This window comes from Pogona vitticeps, chromosome 1 (genome assembly GCF_051106095.1).
Source record: "Pogona vitticeps strain Pit_001003342236 chromosome 1, PviZW2.1, whole genome shotgun sequence".
Classification (NCBI taxonomy): domain Eukaryota; kingdom Metazoa; phylum Chordata; class Lepidosauria; order Squamata; family Agamidae; genus Pogona; species Pogona vitticeps.
The window spans coordinates 88,776,246-88,795,096 of record NC_135783.1 but is presented as its reverse complement, the minus strand read 5'-3'; the positions used below and the strand labels follow the sequence as shown (position 1 = coordinate 88,795,096).

The 18,851-nt window shown below is 40.8% G+C and overlaps 1 protein-coding gene across 2 annotated transcripts in view; it reads left to right on the top strand.

Annotated features, from left to right (window-relative positions):
- Positions 1 to 303: 303 nt before the first annotated feature.
- PKIB (cAMP-dependent protein kinase inhibitor beta) overlaps positions 304 to 18,851 on the top strand; it is a 79,294-nt gene continuing 60,746 nt past the window's right edge. The window contains exon 1 of one of the 2 annotated variants that reach the window (XM_020794104.3): positions 304 to 4,339. The gene's annotated coding sequence lies outside the window, so the exon portion shown is untranslated. Of the gene's footprint in view, positions 4,340 to 18,026; positions 18,444 to 18,851 lie in introns of those variants that run through there. The other variant, XM_020794103.3, reaches the window with a different exon arrangement.

Sequence of the window (18,851 nt, the reverse complement as noted above, 5' to 3'; positions counted from 1 at the left end):
TACTCTCCAGGTTTCACTCAGTAAACTGGACAGTAAGGAAAGCTGACAGGAAAAAAATTACACAGTGATCTGAAATACAGTAATGTGGATGATCTTAAAGTTGGTTGTTCTAGACTGAAATTTACTTTGATTTCTTGGATCTTCTGGAAGAGATCTCTTGTTTTTCCCCCTTCTGTTGTTCCCTATTTCTTTGCATTGTTATAATAGTTCTCTTTGTTTCTATGTGACAGTCACTAGACAGTCACTAGAAGCCACTGGCAATGGTGCGGCTAAAAAAAATATTGTAAATAAATAAAAAACCGCATTCAGATTTTGAGCCTACTTCTGTCACCTTTTACTTCTCACCTGTCCTTTACAATTTATGTGCTTCTCCCATCATCCATCTAGTTTTTTCTTTTCATTTTATTAAAGGAATTATTGTTTTGTATTCTTCGCTAATAATATCTTGTCCATGGTTCTTCTGGTTCACAGTCAGTTGCGTTTAGTAATGAAAACCTGTTCCTTATGTGGACTTTTAAATAACCAGGAATGTTGTTTAAATTATATTTTGCCATTACAATTCTTTTAGTGTTCTTTTACATTGGATATTAACAATCAGTATCACAATCTGCTCCTGGTCTTGTTCTGGCAGAGAGAATACAACTGCTCCATCTCCTGCTTCCAATTATGTAATCTATTTGATTTTTATATTGATAATCTGGTGACGTCCATGTATACAGTCATCTCCTTGGTTGCTTGAAGCATGCATTTGCAATAAACAGATTGTTGGCTCTGCAGTGCTCAATGAGTTCCCTACTTTTGAGTTCCAGACATCTAGGATCAAAATCAAATCTGTTTTGGTGTATGACTAATTTCTTCTTGGATGTTACATCTTGCTTCAGTGTTAAAAGTCATTCTATTTCTTCTGAGTTTTTCATTTCCATATTAGAAAACTTTGTACCTGTCTAACTGAAAATATCCCATTCCAGTCCATTTTAGTTCACTGACATCAAGCACTACAATGTTTGTACATTCCATTTCTTGCTTTACAGTTTCATGTTTACTTTGATTCATATCTCTCATGTTCCATGTTCCAGTTGTATGTGTTGTACAGCATCAGATTTTTCTTTCATTTCTGTGCACATCAACCACTAGATGCCCTTTCCATTTTAATCAAGCTACATCACTAGCAATAATTGTCCTTTGCTATTATTCATATTTCAGCAAGTGAAAGAGTGCTGAACTGACAAACTTGAATGCTCTGCATATTGATGGAGTATAATGGTTAGGCATAACCATAGGCCTGACTATAATACTCTATGGCTTTAAATTGTTCTCTCTTCCACTCCAGAGCTCCTGAAGTTGCCCCAGGATGAAGGGGATTCGTAAAACTGGGGCAGTAGGGGGAGGTCTCTAGGAAGCTTTTTATTGCCCCCAAACAGCCCTAGCACAGCTGTGTCTGATGACATCCTCCTCTTTGCACAGTATAAAATTGTGCTGCACAATTTCAGCCCATGCATCTGAGGAAATAGATTGGGATCCATATAAACTCTCTTGGACTGGTTGGTCATTATATCACTTAGTCATCAAGGTGCCACAGTTCTTCTGTTTTTACTTTTGCTTTACAAGAAAAAAATACAGTGTAAAGGAGCCACAAAGTTTAGTTAGTTACCTTAGTTATTCAGTGTTTACCCATCCAGTTAAAAGCCATTGCCCTGAGCAGTTTTCAACAACGTTTAAAAAGTTAAATATTCAGCCAACAACAAACAGTAAAATTAGATTTAAATACAACAAAATAATAAACGACAGCAACAATAAAGCTGTGTGGCAACAAAAGAGGTAGATGATACAAGTTAGGGTCAAGAAAAAATAAAAAACTCAAAGGAAAAGAATATTACAAAAATTAAAAAACCCTCGTATCTTCCTCATAATATGTAGCTTCACCCTATTTTTTAAAAAAATCAGTATAATCCAGGAAATGTATTCATTTCAATATGCTCACAGCCTGAAGCATTATTTATTTTCGCTTCAGATTACAGATTTGAAAGGTGGCATCTAATATGAATGCTACTCTTGGTACCTAAGAAACTTAAATGTATTTGCATACTGCATATTTCCCTAGATGTTATTTACTTATATAAAAGAGAAAAATGTTTATTTATCACATCAGTGAAGATTACTGCCAGTATTTGTCAATACTGCAGTAATTTCTGTGAATAGCTAACTATAGTTTTCCTAAATACTTGTAGCTTAGTATTTAGGTTGTAGGCTTATACATCCTTATCTGTAAAGTCCCATTTTAATCAGTAGGATTTACTTCTGAGTAGACATGCATAAGAGCATGCTTTCATGTCAGAAATGAGCCTTTGGAGACCCTATCCGCAAAAATACAGTCTAATTCAAATATGTACATTTTTAACTCAAAGCATCAGAATCTTTAAAATGCCACATGACCCTGTAACAAAAAATAATTGGGGTGGCCTCAATGGCCCCCAAACAATTTTCATGTGTGTCATATTGTCTATATTTCAAATCATGTACTCCGAAAAAATCTTAAAAATTTACAAGATTCCAACCAGCCATTTAAGACAAAATCATTGGGTTGTTCCAGGAGCATCCAAAGTCATTTTTGTGCACAACATGTAATCAGTGGTTCTTAACCTTGGTTTACTCATATGTTTTTGAACTGCAACTCCCAGAAACCCCAGCCAGCACAGCTGGTGGTGAAGGCTTCTGGGAGTTGCAGTCCAAAAACACCTGAGTAACCCAAGGTTAAGAACCACTGGATGGTCACATTATCTCAAACCTATCTGCCAAACTCATGAAAATCCATCCAGCCATTTTCACGTGATGTGATAACAGACACGGAAACATTCATTTCTATAAAATGAAATGTGTCACTCATACATGTGCAGGTAACCACATGACCATTTGTTGACAAAAGGGAAAGGGGGGGAAAGAGAAACCTCCAAAATATTACAGCACTATACAGATTAATAGTTTCATTTCAGTGTGAGCTTTTGTGGATCAAACTCCACTTTAATTCACGAATGCTCACACTGAAATAAAATTGCTAGAATATTTGGCTCCCCATTTTTTTTCTTTCCTCTTGCCAGCATAATGAGACAGATCAACACAGCTGCTTCTTCAGAACAGCTACACAGAAGAAACACAGCCACAGCTTGCACCTTGCTCAATTCCGTTTTCATCTCCCTTGGTTCAGCTTGTGGCTTCTCCCAAGTTAGTTCTGGCAGTTTGTGCCTGTCTCTTTCCATTTGGTACCTCCTCCACTCACCACTCTAAACTGCCGTCCAGCCGGCTCCTCCTAACAGTGCTCGTCTCATCAGTCTGTACGTTGACCGAAACAATATTTAAATAATTAATGTAAAAAAAGGTTTGTGTAAAAATAATGTTAATTAATTAAGTAATTATTAATATTCAAATATTAATGTTAAATAAGCATTAATTAATTTAATACTGTAAATGATTGATTAATGTATTTATTGATAAAAAATAAAATGCAAAAGGCCTTGAGGATTCCACCTCACAAAGCCACCAGGGGACAAGTTAGCAGGAAGGAGGAGGAGTTATCTCTGAGTAGCAGTTGGAAAAGAGGGAGAAGTCATGAAAGGTTTTATGAAATGGGTGTTACTGTTAACTGTGATTTCTACTTTAAGTATGGCCGCAGACACACCAGGGGGATGTTCCCCACTTGTAATGATGCTTTCCATTCCTTTGTTGTAATGCGTCACAGTCACATGGTATATCTACCTGGATGAACGTCCCAATGTGTTTTAATGTTACCAATTCATTTTCTTGTATTTCAATCATTATGGCTGGCTATACCATGGTACCAGTTTATTTTCTCTCTTGTTTTATGGGGCACTGCAGCTCCATAACTTTAAATTGCTTAAAAACAATACATATTTTTAAAACAATACATCAATATGTCGAGTAGTGTTTCCTGATGGGTAGAATTTCTTCTGTTGCACCGGCGCTTCTGGAAGCTATGCATTGCATTCAATGAACCCAGCATCTCCAACCAGGGCTGTGCCGCTTGCCAGACAGTAGGTGGAGTGATGTGACACCTAGCAACGCTCTGGCATACCTGGCATTAACATAGGTTTATCAACGTATCAACACTCCAGCTGCAGATTTTTTAAAAAAAAAGAATTATAGAAGGCCAGCTATGCGGAAGTAATGACAACCACCTTCCCCAGTGACTTTGCTTTGAAAAAGTATTGATAGGATCATACACAAATGCCGTACCACTATGGAATATCTCAAAAGGCCCTCAGAACAACAAAAAGAGAAGCCTCCCGGGGAGTGGGAAATTAACCGCAGTTACACTACTGGCCAGGTAAACGATTCGGTACTGGATGTGTGTCATGTGACTGCAAATTTATCCAGTGATTTAACTGGGTCATAAGTGGGGAATATTTGGCTTGTGTGATCATACCCTATGTTCAAGGGAGCAAGTGACTAGGTATTTGTCCCACTGTTTGTGAAGTGTTCCTCACTGTCCCTTTCAATACTGTACAGTGGACCCTTGACTTACAGACGGCTTGACTTACAGACTTTTTGAGTTACAGACTTCTCTGGCCGCAAAATTTAGGTTTGACTTGCAGACTGAGATTTGACTTACAGACCAGAAAAAAACCAAAATGGAACAAAAACGGCCTCTTACGGGATTAATTGGTTTTCAATGCACTGTAGGTCAATGGAGACTTGACTTACAGACTTTTTGACTTGAGAACCGCCTTCCAATATGGATTAAGTTCTCAAGTCAAGACCCCACTGTATTTTTTTCTGTTGTCTATATACAATGTTAGTCCTAATTCCTGGTAGATCTGATCTTTCTGCATGAGAATGTAGTAACTTTGTTTGGCTGGTGAGGCTTGCAGTTTTTCTTGGTAGTGTTTCCATTTGCATCATTTTGTCTTGTCCTTGGCTTCTATCAGTTCTTTTGAGACAGTTTTTGAGTGTGTCCAGATGACATCTTTAATGATGCACAGAATGGTGTGTGGTATGGGAGCAAGTCCTTCTTCTTTTACCTGCCTTCTGAACACACTGGCAAGGACCACAAGTAAAGTGCAATTTGTTAACTGTATTTTGAAAATATGTTTCCCCCTTTTCTTCCATGATGTGTGATACTCAGTGTATATGGCACACCTCTAAATGCATACAATATTGATTCAAGTTTGTCAATTCAGCACTCTTTCACTTGCTAAAATTAAAAAAAAAACATGGAGCCGATGGGAAGTGATGATAATGGCTGGTGGAAGGGGCAGGTAGGAAGTGGTGATAACGGCAGAGAAGAGAGACTGTGTGACATTTATTCAGTTCCTTCCAGATGGTCCAGCTAGACTAAAGTCTTGTCCTGGTGGGATACACTCTTCCACATTCGTCCGTTCAGGAGGTGTGTTTGATTTTGCTCTCCATAGATTTAGCCTAGCATCTTCTGATCTAATATTTAGAGCTTGAGATGTGTGCAGAAAAAACTCCTTTACTATGCTAAATAAATTGCAGTTAGAGTAGCCACATTTGAATCAATGGAACTTACAGAAAAAGGTGACTCATTAAATCCCTACTGATGCAATGGGTCTACTTTAGTGCAATTCACTACATTAAGCAACAGAGTTTTGACCCAATATTTCATATTTCTCTAAATGCATTAGTTTTGATTGGTGTAATAAATGTTATCTAAAACAGTGTCTACAAATCAACTCAGGCGAATGTTATTGTGTTACTTTTAACAATATATTTCCAAGTTCTCCTTATATTTATAATTAATATTTTCACTGCAATGTGGACATAACAATTTACAACCAGTGCTGAAATGAAGATTACTCAGCTTTTCACATTTTTGAGAAAGATAAAGCAGAAGGTATACAGTTTCTGATCATTTCACAGTAAAATTACATTCTGAATTATGTTCAGAATGTATACATTTAAATTATGTTCCTATTAGATTTTGATGAAATGTTGAACTGTACAATTCATACTTTCTAACTTCTAGCAAGTGCCAGAACTTGTTACAGCTGTGCATATTGTATCAGCACACTTTTGAAGAGGAGAGAAGCTCTTTTGCTTTTCCACTGATTGGCATTTTATAGCAGATCTTCCATGTAAATAGTAAACAGAGCAAGGGTAGCAATTCAGCCCATCATATTGCCTGATGACTCACATATCTGAGCCAATGCACAGCTGGCAATCATGCACATTTGTTGAATTGACTCTGACTTCGCATATACTTTTTTTTACCCAATAGATTTGATATGAGGTTTGTGAATACATCTTAATACATTTATTTCAAATCATCTGACACTTTTTTATAAAGAACAACCAAGCAACATGCAGCCATTTTTAACAGTGTGCTCAGCTTGCAGAGACACACTTGTAGCTAATTAATCCCAGTTGTTTTTATGTTTATTAGAATTCAATTGGATAGAAATAATAAGGGGGGATGGAGGGTGAAACAAAAAACCTCATGAGACCCTTACTTTAGCAGAATAACAGAACTGAGGTGGTGATTGCATTAATTATCAAGAGATCTGTTTGATCTGTTTGGCTGTTCATCCTAGCAATCAATTGAAATGCATGTCTTTATCTCTAATTCTGCTTCCAAATTACAGTATAATTGTCTGCTCCCTGTTGGAAGCACATTTGCACATGCAAGGATGCTAAGGAAATGACTACCAACACATGGCCCCTGATCATCTAACTCAAGACCAGATTCATGCTGCAAATAATAATTGACATTGATGCCCTGATCCAGCTAAAAATAGTCACTACCTAATCCCATTAAAAGTAATTGAAATCTTTTAATGGGAGATTGAGTGCCCACCTACACATGTTTCTCAAGAATCAAGACTCACGGTGTTCCTTACTCCCAGGTAAGTGTGCATAAAATGGGCATCTTCCGGATTAGATGAATGGCGGCTAGCATTGACACATTGCCCCTACCCATCATCTACAATACAGTCAGCTTCTTTTATTTATCAGTTGCATTTATCCTTTGTCTTTTCTCTAATAAATTCAAGACAGCATACATGACTCTACTCCCTTCATTTTTCCAGGAACCCAGTGAGGTAGACTATGACTGGCACAAAGTCATCTAATGAGCTTCATGGCTGTGGAGATTTGAAGCGAGCCGTTGCCCACCACTCTAACCACCACATCACCAGGAGAATTTAGGTTTAGCAAAGAGGTGGTTTTGTAATTGACCCGAGGCCCAGCCAATTAACACTATGCAAATCCATCTTCCATTACAAAGGTAACTAAAAAGCCCTTCTAAGTTGCTTTTTACAAACCCATGTACAGTCATGGCCAAAAATATTGGCACCCTTGCAATTCTGTCAGAAAATGCAACCCTTCTTTCAGAAAATTTCTCAGAATTTCTCTTAGAAATTTCTCTCAGAAAACATTTGCAGTTGCAAATGTTTTGGTACTCACATGTTCATTTCATTGGTTTGTGTTGGAACAACACAAAAACACAGAGAAGAAAAGTCAATCTGATACAATCCTACACAGAAACCCAAAAATGCACTAGACAAAATTATTTGCACCATGTCTAAATTGTAAGAAGTAATTCATTTTCAACCATGTGATGCTCCTTTAATTTGTATTTAGACACACCTGTGGCAAGTAAGAGGTGTGGCCAATATAGTAATAACAGTTGCATCCAGTTAAGATGGAGAAAAGTTGACTCAACCTTTGTGTTGTGTGTGACACTGAGCATGGAGAAAAGAATGAAGTGTAAAGAGTTCTCTGTGGATTTTTGAAAAAATTGTGGGAAAACCTCAACAATCTCAAGGCTACAAGTCCATCTCCAGAAATCTTAATGTTCCTGTGTCCACTGTGTGCAATATCATCAAGAGATTTACAACCAATGGCACTGTAGCTAACCTCCCTGGACGTGGATAGAAGAGCAAAATTACTGAAAAATTACAACGGTTGTTCGAATGGTGGATAAAGAACCCAGATTAACTTCCCAACAAATTCAAGCTGATCTGCAGACACAGGGTACAACAGTGTCAGCTTGCACTATCCGTCGCCATCTGAGTGAAAAGAGACACTATGGTAGGAGACCCAGGAGGACACCACTGCTGACAAAAAGGCATAAAAAAGCCAAACTGGAGTATGCCAACATTTATGTGACAAAACCACAATCCTTCTGAGAGAACATACTGTGGACAGATGAGACAAAAGTTGAGCTTTTTGGTAAAGGACATCATGGCACTGTTTACAGAAAAAGAAATGAGGCATTCAAAGAAAAGAACGCAGTCCCTACAGTCAAGCATGGTGGAGGTTCAAAGATGTTTTGGGGTTGCTTTGCTGCTTCTGACACTGGATGCCTTGACTGTGTGAACAGTAACATGAAATCTGATGGTTACCAAAGAATTTTGGGGTGCAATGTAATGCCCAGTGTCAGAAAGCTGCATCTCCACCAGAGGTCATGGGTATTCCAGCGAGACAACCCAAAACACACTTCAAAAAGCGCTCAGAAATGGTTACAAACAAAGTGCTGGAGAGTTCTGAAATGGCCAGCAATGAGTCCAGATCTCAATCCCATAGAACACCTGTGGGAGATCTCAAAACAGCAGTTGAGAGAAGGCATCCATCAAATCTGAAGGCCCTGGAGCAGTTTGCAAAAGAAGAGTGGTCCAAAATTCCAATAGAAACTCATTCATCGTTACAGGAAGCGGTTGATTTCAGTTATTTTTCCCAAAGGGAGTGCTACCAAATATTAAGTTAAGGGTGCCAATAATTCTGGCCAGTGCATTTTTTGGGTTTCTGTGTGGGATTGTATCAGATTTGACTTTTCTTCTCTGTGTTTTTGTGTTGTTCCAATGCAAATCAAAGAAATGAAGATGTGAGTTCCAAAACATTTGCAACTACAACAATTCTGAGAGAAGGGTTGTATTTTCTGACAGAATTGCAAGGTTGCCATTATTTTTGGCCATGACTATTACAAGCTATTAGCCAATGATACAAAATATTCTTTTCTCTTGTCCACATTGTCATGGCCTCAACATCCACAGATAGCACCAGACTCCAGCACAAGGCACAACATGAGGCACTGGAACATATGGTATTTCTTTTTACCATTTAGTGAGACCACATCCTGTAGCTATAAATGTTGCTAAAGAATTATAGTTACATTGCAAAATGAGTGAAATTATTCCTCATTAATTTGCAGCTGTGATATAATGATGTAATGTCAAATCTTTGTTTGAGGGGAAATAATTATAAGTAACTAGTTACTTGCATCAGATAACTTTCAAGCTGTGAATTCAAGGAACTCTGAATACAAGTGCTCATGAGTGCTTATTCTTGTTTAAATAATTGTGTGAGGCATGGCACAGAGACATAAGCCCTATTCAAGTGTAACAGCAAGAAACCAGGAAGGGCATGCAGTGGCCCAGGATAAGCCTGCCACTGTGATTTTGCCTTTAAAATGCTCTGATATAAGGTCTCTTAAGCAACTTGGGGTGCTGCCATTTTAATTTGCTAGAGTGCCTCTAACATAGGATAGTTCAAGGGCAGATGTTCCTAGACTCCAGGCTTCAGATGTTCTTAGACCAGAATTCCCAGAAGCTCAGACCATAGGCGGTGCTACCTAGGGCTTCAGAGATTTCTAGTAACAGAACATCTAGAACCCGAAACCTGAGAACCACTGTTCTAGAGCATGTTAGAGATTAAAACTGGAGCTCTGTTGAAGCCTGGCAGTTGCCAACCACTGTCAGATAAGCAGGAAAGGGGTATGTGCTGCTTTTGAAAGGGCACCACCAGCTACGTATTTTATTAAGGAATTGCTCAAACCAGCCCTGTACTTATCATTATGCAATAAATATACCTCCTATAGAGTACACTGAGAAAAGTGTTAGATGAGGTAGAAACAACGCTAAGAGAGATAAATGCAATCGCACTGTAAACAGAGAGTAAGAGATATGACAAGCCTGTTCTGATAACTTGTTGTTTCTGTCTTGTCATAACTGGATTATGAACACTTTCCTTTCCTCTGTGCCTGCTGATACATTTTCTGTTTCTCATAAGCAACTGGCTCCTTTCTGGAAATCCTTCTCCTTGTAATCCTGATTACTGACTGCTCCTATATTTCTTCTTCTTCTTCTTTTTAAAGAGAGAGAGCCTGCACACCAAGCACAAGCTGTCATAAGTGAACTTTATTGCAGGAAAGCTAGTGAAGGAGACTGCTGACAATAACACTGATAAATCTGAGGAGGGAAAAAAACACCAGGAAGGGGGAAAGTCAGCTTTTAAAAATTATTTTGCAAATGAATTAGAAGTAAATTGGGCAAGAAGGGACGTGGTGGTGCAGCGGGTTAAACCGTAGAAGCCTCTGTGCTGCAAGGTCAGAAGACCTGCAGTTGTAGGATCGAATCCACGTGTCGGAGTGAGCTCCCATCGCTTGTCCAGCTCCTGCCAACCCAGCAGTTCAAAAGCATCTAAAAATGCGAGTAGATAAATAGGTACCACCTTGGTGGGAAGGTAACAGCATTCCATATCTAGTCATGCTGGCCAAGTGACCATGGAAACAGTCTTTGGACAAATGCTGGCTCTATGGCTTGGAAACGGGGATGAGCACCGCGGCCTAGAGTCTGACACGACTGGACTAAATGTCAAGGGGGAACCTTTACCTAAATTGGGCAAGAGTTTTGGTTGGTTATATTTACACTTGTCTTTCCTGTCAAGAATTCAAGGCCATCTACAGGGCTTTCCTTCTCCCTACTATATTTTCATTAAAAGCTTTGTGAGGTAGCTCAGGCTGAGTGTGTCACTGTCCTATGGTCACACAGTGAGTTTCGTGGCTGGCTGGAGATTTGAATTTATGTTTCCTGAAATCTTGTCCAACACTGTAACTAAACACCAGGAAAAAAATTGAAAAGCATTGTGAAACGCAACGTGCCTCAGGAGAAGGTAGAGAAGATAAGCAAGAGGGGAGGACAATTTGTGTTGGGAGTGAGACCCCCCAGAAAGCAATTCTGGATGTAGATGGACAGGTGGTACCAGGATGACAGCAGGGCATCCCAGTATGTCCAGCAATAAACACCTTCTCCATGAGTAATGGTTTTATGAGCACCAGTAATCAATTATCAAAAACAAACAAACAAACAAACAGAAGAACAACCCAAAGCAAACCCAGAATTATCAGAGATGACACCACAGTGTTGATGAGCCTTGTCAATAGTACTCTGAATCAAACTTCACTTCTCCCTACTGCTCAATTTTTTTAAAAAAACTTCAGACCGTTTTTAAAAAAAGGTTTCAGAGCCTCCTGAATGAATATTCAAAGCCAACTGAATGGGCAGTGTGCATCCACTAGCCATTCATCCAGGATGTGGAAGAGGGAGCGCAACAAATCAGGGTGTCCTAAGAGGCCAGCTCCATCAGGCTTTGCCTGTCCCCAGCTGTCACTCACCAGCCATTTCAATAAAGTGAGAAAGATGTAGAGAAGGAAAACTGAGCCACCATTAGCAGTTCCAGAAACCATGGGCACACCAGGTAGTTTATGATCCTGTACTAGTTTTTTGGTGATATTTTATTTCAAAAATCCCTTGTAAGTCACCATGAGAGTCTTTGGATGCTATAAAGTAATGTATATATTAAACATAAAGAAATTCCCCCATCTCCATGTTCATCCACTAGTTCTTTTTCAGATTCTTAGTGATTCGTATGAACTACAGGATGACTAGATCACACAGCCAGGCTGACTTTGACTGAAGCTCTATCTTTTCCATTCATGTCTTCACTGCTCTTGTTTCTTGCATATGTGATTTTTGCTTCCTATTCAGATCTAAAATCCTCTCTTGTTCCCACTGGTGTCTATTTTAATTTCTCTGGCAGACCGGATGCTGAGAATTATTGTTCCCCAAAGGGTGATACAATAAGGTCCATGCCCAGGGCTCCATTAGTTTGCATGTATCAACATTAATACAGTACAAGAAAATAGCTCTGAGAAAGCATCCGTGATTTCCCAAATAGCTGCTGAGAAAGCTTGCAATTACTCACCAGACTAAAAAAATTATCTTAGAAGGGGAGAGCAATCCTTTTTACTGCTGCATTTTAGAAGCATTCTTGTTGCTCCTCAGCTTTATAGTGCTGGTCCATTTTAACTCTGATCTGTTGAGAAGCACATAAAGAAGCATGAAAAAAGCAACGAGCTAATTTTGGAAGACTATACTTTGAGCAGATGGTTGAATAAAAGAAAGGTAATCTCTTCCTCTTGCAACTGTCAACTTTGTTTAATTGGGTATGTTCCACTCTCTTATACAGTACTATAAGCCTGACACTCAGAGCTGCCAGATCAAAGCAGAACTCCTTTCAGCCTGTTTTCTGTGCAAATTAAGGCTTTTCTTATGCATCTTTATCTGAAAATAAGTCCTGTTAAATTTAGTGGAGTTTAACAGGGCAATCCTGATTCAAAGAAGTTCTGGATGCGGTGGGTTAAAGAGTAGACGCCCATCTTTTCTGCTGGCTGATTTCGAAGATCTGCCAACAGAGCAGATCTGCCAGCAGAACTGCACTGCTGGCTAAGATCTGCAGGCAGAAGAGTCCAAAAAGGTGGCTGAGAAAGTTGAAGTAAGGAAGGAGCTGAATGATGGCCAGTCAAAACCTCCTTCAGCCCCGGAGCACAACCACTGTGCCAGCACAAACAAAACTAAGTCAAGGTGCAAGTAGGTTTAAACAATTTCTGACATGCCTAGGCTGAGGGGGATTGCGTTCAGCACAGCTTCACCTGGTCTCCTGTCACCTGAGCTAGCCCTTGGGCCTTTTGACCTATTAGGATTGCACTGCTACTTTCCAGGGGACGGGCTTTGTTGCAGGTAAGAGTAGCACTCCGGGACATAGGATCCCTAAAACAAGGATTTGTTGCACAGTAGTGACTTTTCTTCCTTGCTGGGGAAGCTGTCTTCCTTCCATGGCAAAGTTTTAGTGTCTGAAACAAAAGGAGTGGTCAGAGCTGCTTTCAAATCACACCTTCTGATCATGAACTCTCTGCTTCCTAGTCCTGTTTGCTTGGGAGGTGAAGGTAACATGATCAGTCACGGGGGGGGGGGGAGAGAATACAGCAAGGTAATTTGAGACATTAGATATCATGACTAATGAGTGGATGTGAAACCTTCCCCTTACTGGCCTAAATCCAGCCTACAAAACCCCCCCAATCTGGCCTGTGATGTCTTCTGGGAATGCCCACTTCCACAGCGCATGCCCCTTACAATCAGTCTCAACATCAGTTAATTCACAAGGAGGAGGAGAAAAGTATATGTGTGGGCTGAGCAGTTTTATGACAGAACTGTACAGTTTCCTGAGGCCATACAGCTCACTCCAACCCTACCCTCAAGTAGCCTTTACTAACTGGGAATCAAATTTCAAGGAATCAAAGCTGGACAAGTAAAATCCAGCTCACAGGATGTAATCCCCGGTTAGTGAGGGTGCCAGCAAAGCAAGCTTTAACAATGCTACCATTGCTGTAGGTGTGCCCACTAGTGAGATTCATCAGGGAAAGATGACATGGGGGGGGGCATGAAGGTGACAGTGACTGGGCCACACAGCCTCAAGCAGCACTCTGTAAGGATACACCCACTCAGTGCTTCACCTGTCATGGCAGGAAAACACAGAATATGCAAAGCTAGAGGGACCACAGTGGCCGCTTTTCCAGTTGGTGCCTGGGTTGAGAAATTAACTTTTTTCCATGTGGGGCTTCCTCATTTGAAGAAATGAAGAATGAAGCTGAATCTCTGCCCAAGCTGCTGGCTAGGGAGCCAATGGTGTTGGGGGCTCAGGGTGAGAACACACAGAAATTTGGCCTGGGCTGATGTGAAGTTCTCTACCAGGGTTCACTACAAATGTCCACCCATCACATTCTGCCTGTTCTCCCTCATCCTTCTCTGCCATTATCACCACATTGCTAGCCATCCCTTCTTCTTCTTTTTAAAATCTTTAGCAAGTGAAAAGGTGCTGAGACAATAAGACATGGCAAGCATTTGAACTAGTGCTGCATCACTTTAGTGTTATAGCACTAAAGTAGGAGAAAATATTTAAAAAACATAATTTATGAAGTTTGTTGCAATTTTAGTCCTTTACCGGTGTGAACAGAAGGAAGGCAAAAATAGTGGGGTTTATTCTCCTATCATGCCCCCTTTATATCATAGGTGATGTCACCTGAACACACCAAATAATAGCCCTAAAGGGCTGATTTAGGTGATCACACAAGCCAAAAGCAAGACAAAATAATGTAATATTGTGAGTGGAAACACTGCAAAACAACAACAATAATCAGAAGCCTTTCAGATCAAAAAACATTGTGTGTACAAATGCCAAAAGACTGGTTCTACTTGCGGTTAGTGTTAATGTTGTGTAATTGATGGGGTAAATATTGATTTAAAGCAATGGCAAGGCTAAATGGTGCCTCTAATTTTCAGCCCCGCTGGGTGGGGCTCTGCTGTTTCCTTGCACAACTCTTCCCCCCCCCCCATGGAGTTCCATCGCAACAGAACCAAAGGGGCTGGAAATGCTCACTGTGGTTGCACAGAGGTGGAGGAAAACAGCACAAAGGGAGGCAGAGATGCTTGCACATCTGTGCACCTTTGAGGGAACCTTGGGCAAGAGTATACATCCTTCCCATGCCATTCTTCCTATCCTTGTCATCTGATGTTCACATTCCACTGCAGCTTGTTCTTGCTAGTATAAGATGACAATCACAACAATATTTATTGAATGAGGAACCTTGTTTATGAACAACTCCTTCAGGTTGCCATAGAACCTTATCAAATGTTTTTCTTGCAATCAATAATGCAAACATATATGTATATGTTCATATCACTGCAGCCTTCCCTGGGTACTTATGATTTGCTAATAGAATGAAACTCTTCATAATATTTTATGATTACTTGATGGCAACCATGGCTAGCTCAAATTGTACCTTGATGTTTTGATATTACATACCTAGTTTAAAATACATAAACCCATGTACACTGAAATTACATTTTCTTACCTAAATCCCTTCATAACAGAAAGTCATGAAGGGATTTTGGATGACTTTGACTAAGGGTTGAGATGATTTACTCAGTGCCTTAAATCCCTGACTGACTCTGTCAACTTCATATAGTTCTCATTCTGGTTATTGCTAGCTATATTTCTTTAGAATTGAGTAAAAATTACTTGTGGCTGGATCACATCTGTTATATATCACTTCGGATTTTCTTGGTCAACAGTGGAATCTTCTCCAATTAATAAGCAGCTGACGGCTTACTACTAGCCAACCTCTATGCCAGATGTCGAAAACATCCAAAGAAGTATCACTTTTTTCACCAGAAATCAGCTGATAGAATCTTCCAGAGCAGTTAAAAGATTTCTGGATTTAAACTACGCTTAGCATTGCACCTTTCTTCTCATGTTAACCACTAAATTGCCCTGTGTCGCAGTACTACTTCTCCAACTTGCTTCATGCTTGTTGTATGGCTCCCCAAAACATATCTCTTGAGCTAATCCATGTTTGTAACCTGGACCATTATATAATTTATTATTGTAGCTATCTGCTCCATGATGTAGGCTTGTTGTCCGTGTATCTGGGTCTCCAACTTTCATTTCTGACATTTTTTAAAATGCCAATATGTATGTATGTATGTATGTATGTATGTATGTATGTATGTATGTATGTATGTATGTATGTATGTATGTATGTATGTATGTATGCATGCATGCATGCATGCATGCATGCATGCATGCATGCATGCATGCATGCATGCAGCAACTAGCTTTCTTACTTTATGTCTAATTACAACTTTCCAAATTGGAAAATTCTGTTGCATGGTGTAGTAAATTGCACTAAAATAGCACCATTGATTCAATAGCAATTTTAATGAGTCAACTCCTCTGTAAGTTTCACTGATTCAAATAGGCCTACTTTAACTGTGACTTACTATGTTAAGCAACAGGCTTTTGGTCCCTGTGTTGTACTTTTTTACATGCTTTTCTGCACTCTTCCCCTTAATTATATCCATCCCAATGTACAGTAAATTTCTGTGTGCTTATTTTGTACTGAGTACTGACTCCAACACCTTCCTCTTGCTTTCTTAAAACTAGTTTCTGGCCTGGGTCTCTAGGACCTTTGTTGCCAGAGAGTGGTGAGTTATGTCAGCAGAGCCAATGGCTATTTCTCAGATTTGGTGGTAATCTGAGATCCATGCCTACTAGAGGAAGGTTAAAGGTTCAAGAGCCTGGCAAAAGAGGCTTATTGGCATATTTTTAAATTATTTTTAATGCAGAAGTTATATAGTGTAAGGAAGGCTAGAAAGCATTTCTGTTAACTGAAAAGAGTTTAATTTTAATTTTTTTAAAAAAACTGAAAAAGCCTCATTACTGACCAGAAATAATTTGGAGGTATGGGCAGCCCTAAAACATGAAAGAAAATTGCCCTATTTCCCCTAGAGGGCACAAGAGACCTCTGAACAACATTTTCTGATTTGTGTGTGTGTTGGGGAGGTAGGTATAGATTCTGGGGTGCTACAAAAATGCTTTGGGGGTGCATATTGCCCAACCATCTGTAAAGCCTAGAGGGACATCCTGCAATGTCTAGCTTCCTGCTTGGGTTGGACAAAAAAAAGGAGAGGAAGCATTTATTAGCTGGGTTGCGTTCAAGTGTGGGACTGTGGCTGTTTCCCTTCTTCCCATCAGGAAGATCCACACTATCCACACACAGTCAGTTCATTTTGACATGTGAGGCTTAGAGTTTCCTCAACCTTTCTCTCCAGTCCTGGCAGTAAAAATAAAATGCCAGCAATGTAAGAGTGCCATTCAGGCCCGCCCAAGAACAGCTGAGACAACATGAGGCCAGTTTAAGCGGTGTGAAATTCCAAACCTAAATGATTTAGCACTGCCCTCGTCTGGTCTAAGTTTGTGCCAGCACTGGGGCTGTGCCCCCGGCCCCGCTCCCACTCCCGGGGTAGAAGAGTTGCTTGGCGCCTTCCTCCCTTTTTTTGACTCTTCTGCCAGGCTATTTTAACCAGCACAGCTGTTCTACCAGCAGGTCGCTCGCTCGCTTGATATCTCGAATCAGCCGGCAGAAGAAGCTTCAAGGAGCCGGAAGGCATTTCCACCAGCAGATTGTTCACTCCGCTGATCTCTGAAATCAGCCGGCATGCCGAAGAGGCAGGCTCTTCCGATGTGTCGAAAGGCATTTCTACTGGGAGTTGAAGTGTATGCCAAAGTTTTGCGCATCTTTGCATTGGGACTCTACGTCAAATGAAAAATTGGCCGTCCTTTTTTTTTTTTTTTTTTTTTTGCAGCCTGCCCTGCCCTCTAGATCCGACTCATGCCCAGACGTTGATAAAGAACCCCCTCTTCCCCACTCCCTCTTTTGGGGTTGCTGTTTGTCCCCCACCATCCAAGCGCTTCAGCTACAACCCATTCACCATTGCTATTGTGACTCTGGATAGAGGAGATCTATACCATGATGTTGTTTTACACCGAAACCGGGTCACCTGGGATTTTCCAGCCAAGACGCTTTTGTCTTAACTGCGCCTCCTTTATTTTATTTGTTTCATTTTGGTTGATCGGCTGTAACAATCTGTACTTCTTTCTTGTCCAGTGGCCGAAGTAGTCTCTAAGTTTTGGACATTTTTCTTGATTCATGAACTTTAGTACTTCTCTGTCGGACACCCTCTTGATCCAGGAAATTCTGAGCACCCTCCAATACGTGCACATTTCATTGCCTTCTATCCCCCCCCCTTTGACACATCCTCACACCATAGGTATTGCCGTGTACAGTATTTTGAATATCCCAAGTAGCGCGTCTCGGGTTCATCCCTTCCATAACCACCGAACAAACTGCGATTCGAGAATACATTAAACTGCGATTCACTTATCGACGGTGGAAGAGGAGGGAAAAGACGTAATTAGGATTAAAACAATATATTTATATAGAAAGCAAAACAACAAAGCAAAAACAAAACGAGATCTCTCCCCATTCCCCTGTTGGGTCACGCTTCTCTAACATAGGCATTTCCTTCTCTCTCTCTCTCTCTCTTTAATTCTCTCCCTCCTTTTTCCAGCGGCCGTGCGTAAAGCAGGAAGGCAAGGGCGGTCTATAATCCTTTCCCCTCCGGGGACTAGCAGGAAGGATTTCATAGGATCTCCGAAAGAAGCCACGGAGACCGAGTTCCCGCCTCCTTGCCTTCCTCATTCATTTCCCTCGCCAGCAGCTGGTACTGTATATTATTATGAGCGGCTCCTTCCTTGTCGGGAGCCGCAAGACCGCTGAGCTGGACGAGGAGCCCGGGAAGCTGGAGAATACCTGAGCCCAAGCCCGAGGGCGACAAAGCGCGGGAAAGTCTCCCTCTCAGCGGCTGCCAGCCCCGCTCGCTCCTAGCGCGGCGGTTCCTCTCCTCCTTTAATCCCGTTTTTCTTTGTTCTTTTCTTTTTTTTAATTTTTAAAAGGGGTAAGTACAGGGCGAGGGAGTGTGGGGTGGGGCGAGCCAAAGTTTCCCTTCGCGTCGACAGACGGTGCCTTCAAAACCCCCGTTCCTCTCCCGTTGCTTTTATGCAATCTAGGCGACCTCCTCTGTGTGGGATGCAGAGTAAACACTCCGTTGCCTGTTTTGTGGTTCCCGGCAGGGCTTGCCTCGTCTGAGGAGGAAGTCCTGGCCCGGCTCTCGGGAATTTACCAGCTGCGGATTTACGCCGTGTTAAGCAAACCTATTAGTAATGCTTCTGTTCGGCTTTCCCCTCCCCTCCCCTCCCCCGACTGGAACTCAATTGAGGACAAAAATAAGTTGATCTTCTCAGAAAGTATGGGAACTTGGCGCGGGAGCAAAGCGCTTCAGGGGGACGTGTGTCCCTGCTTATAT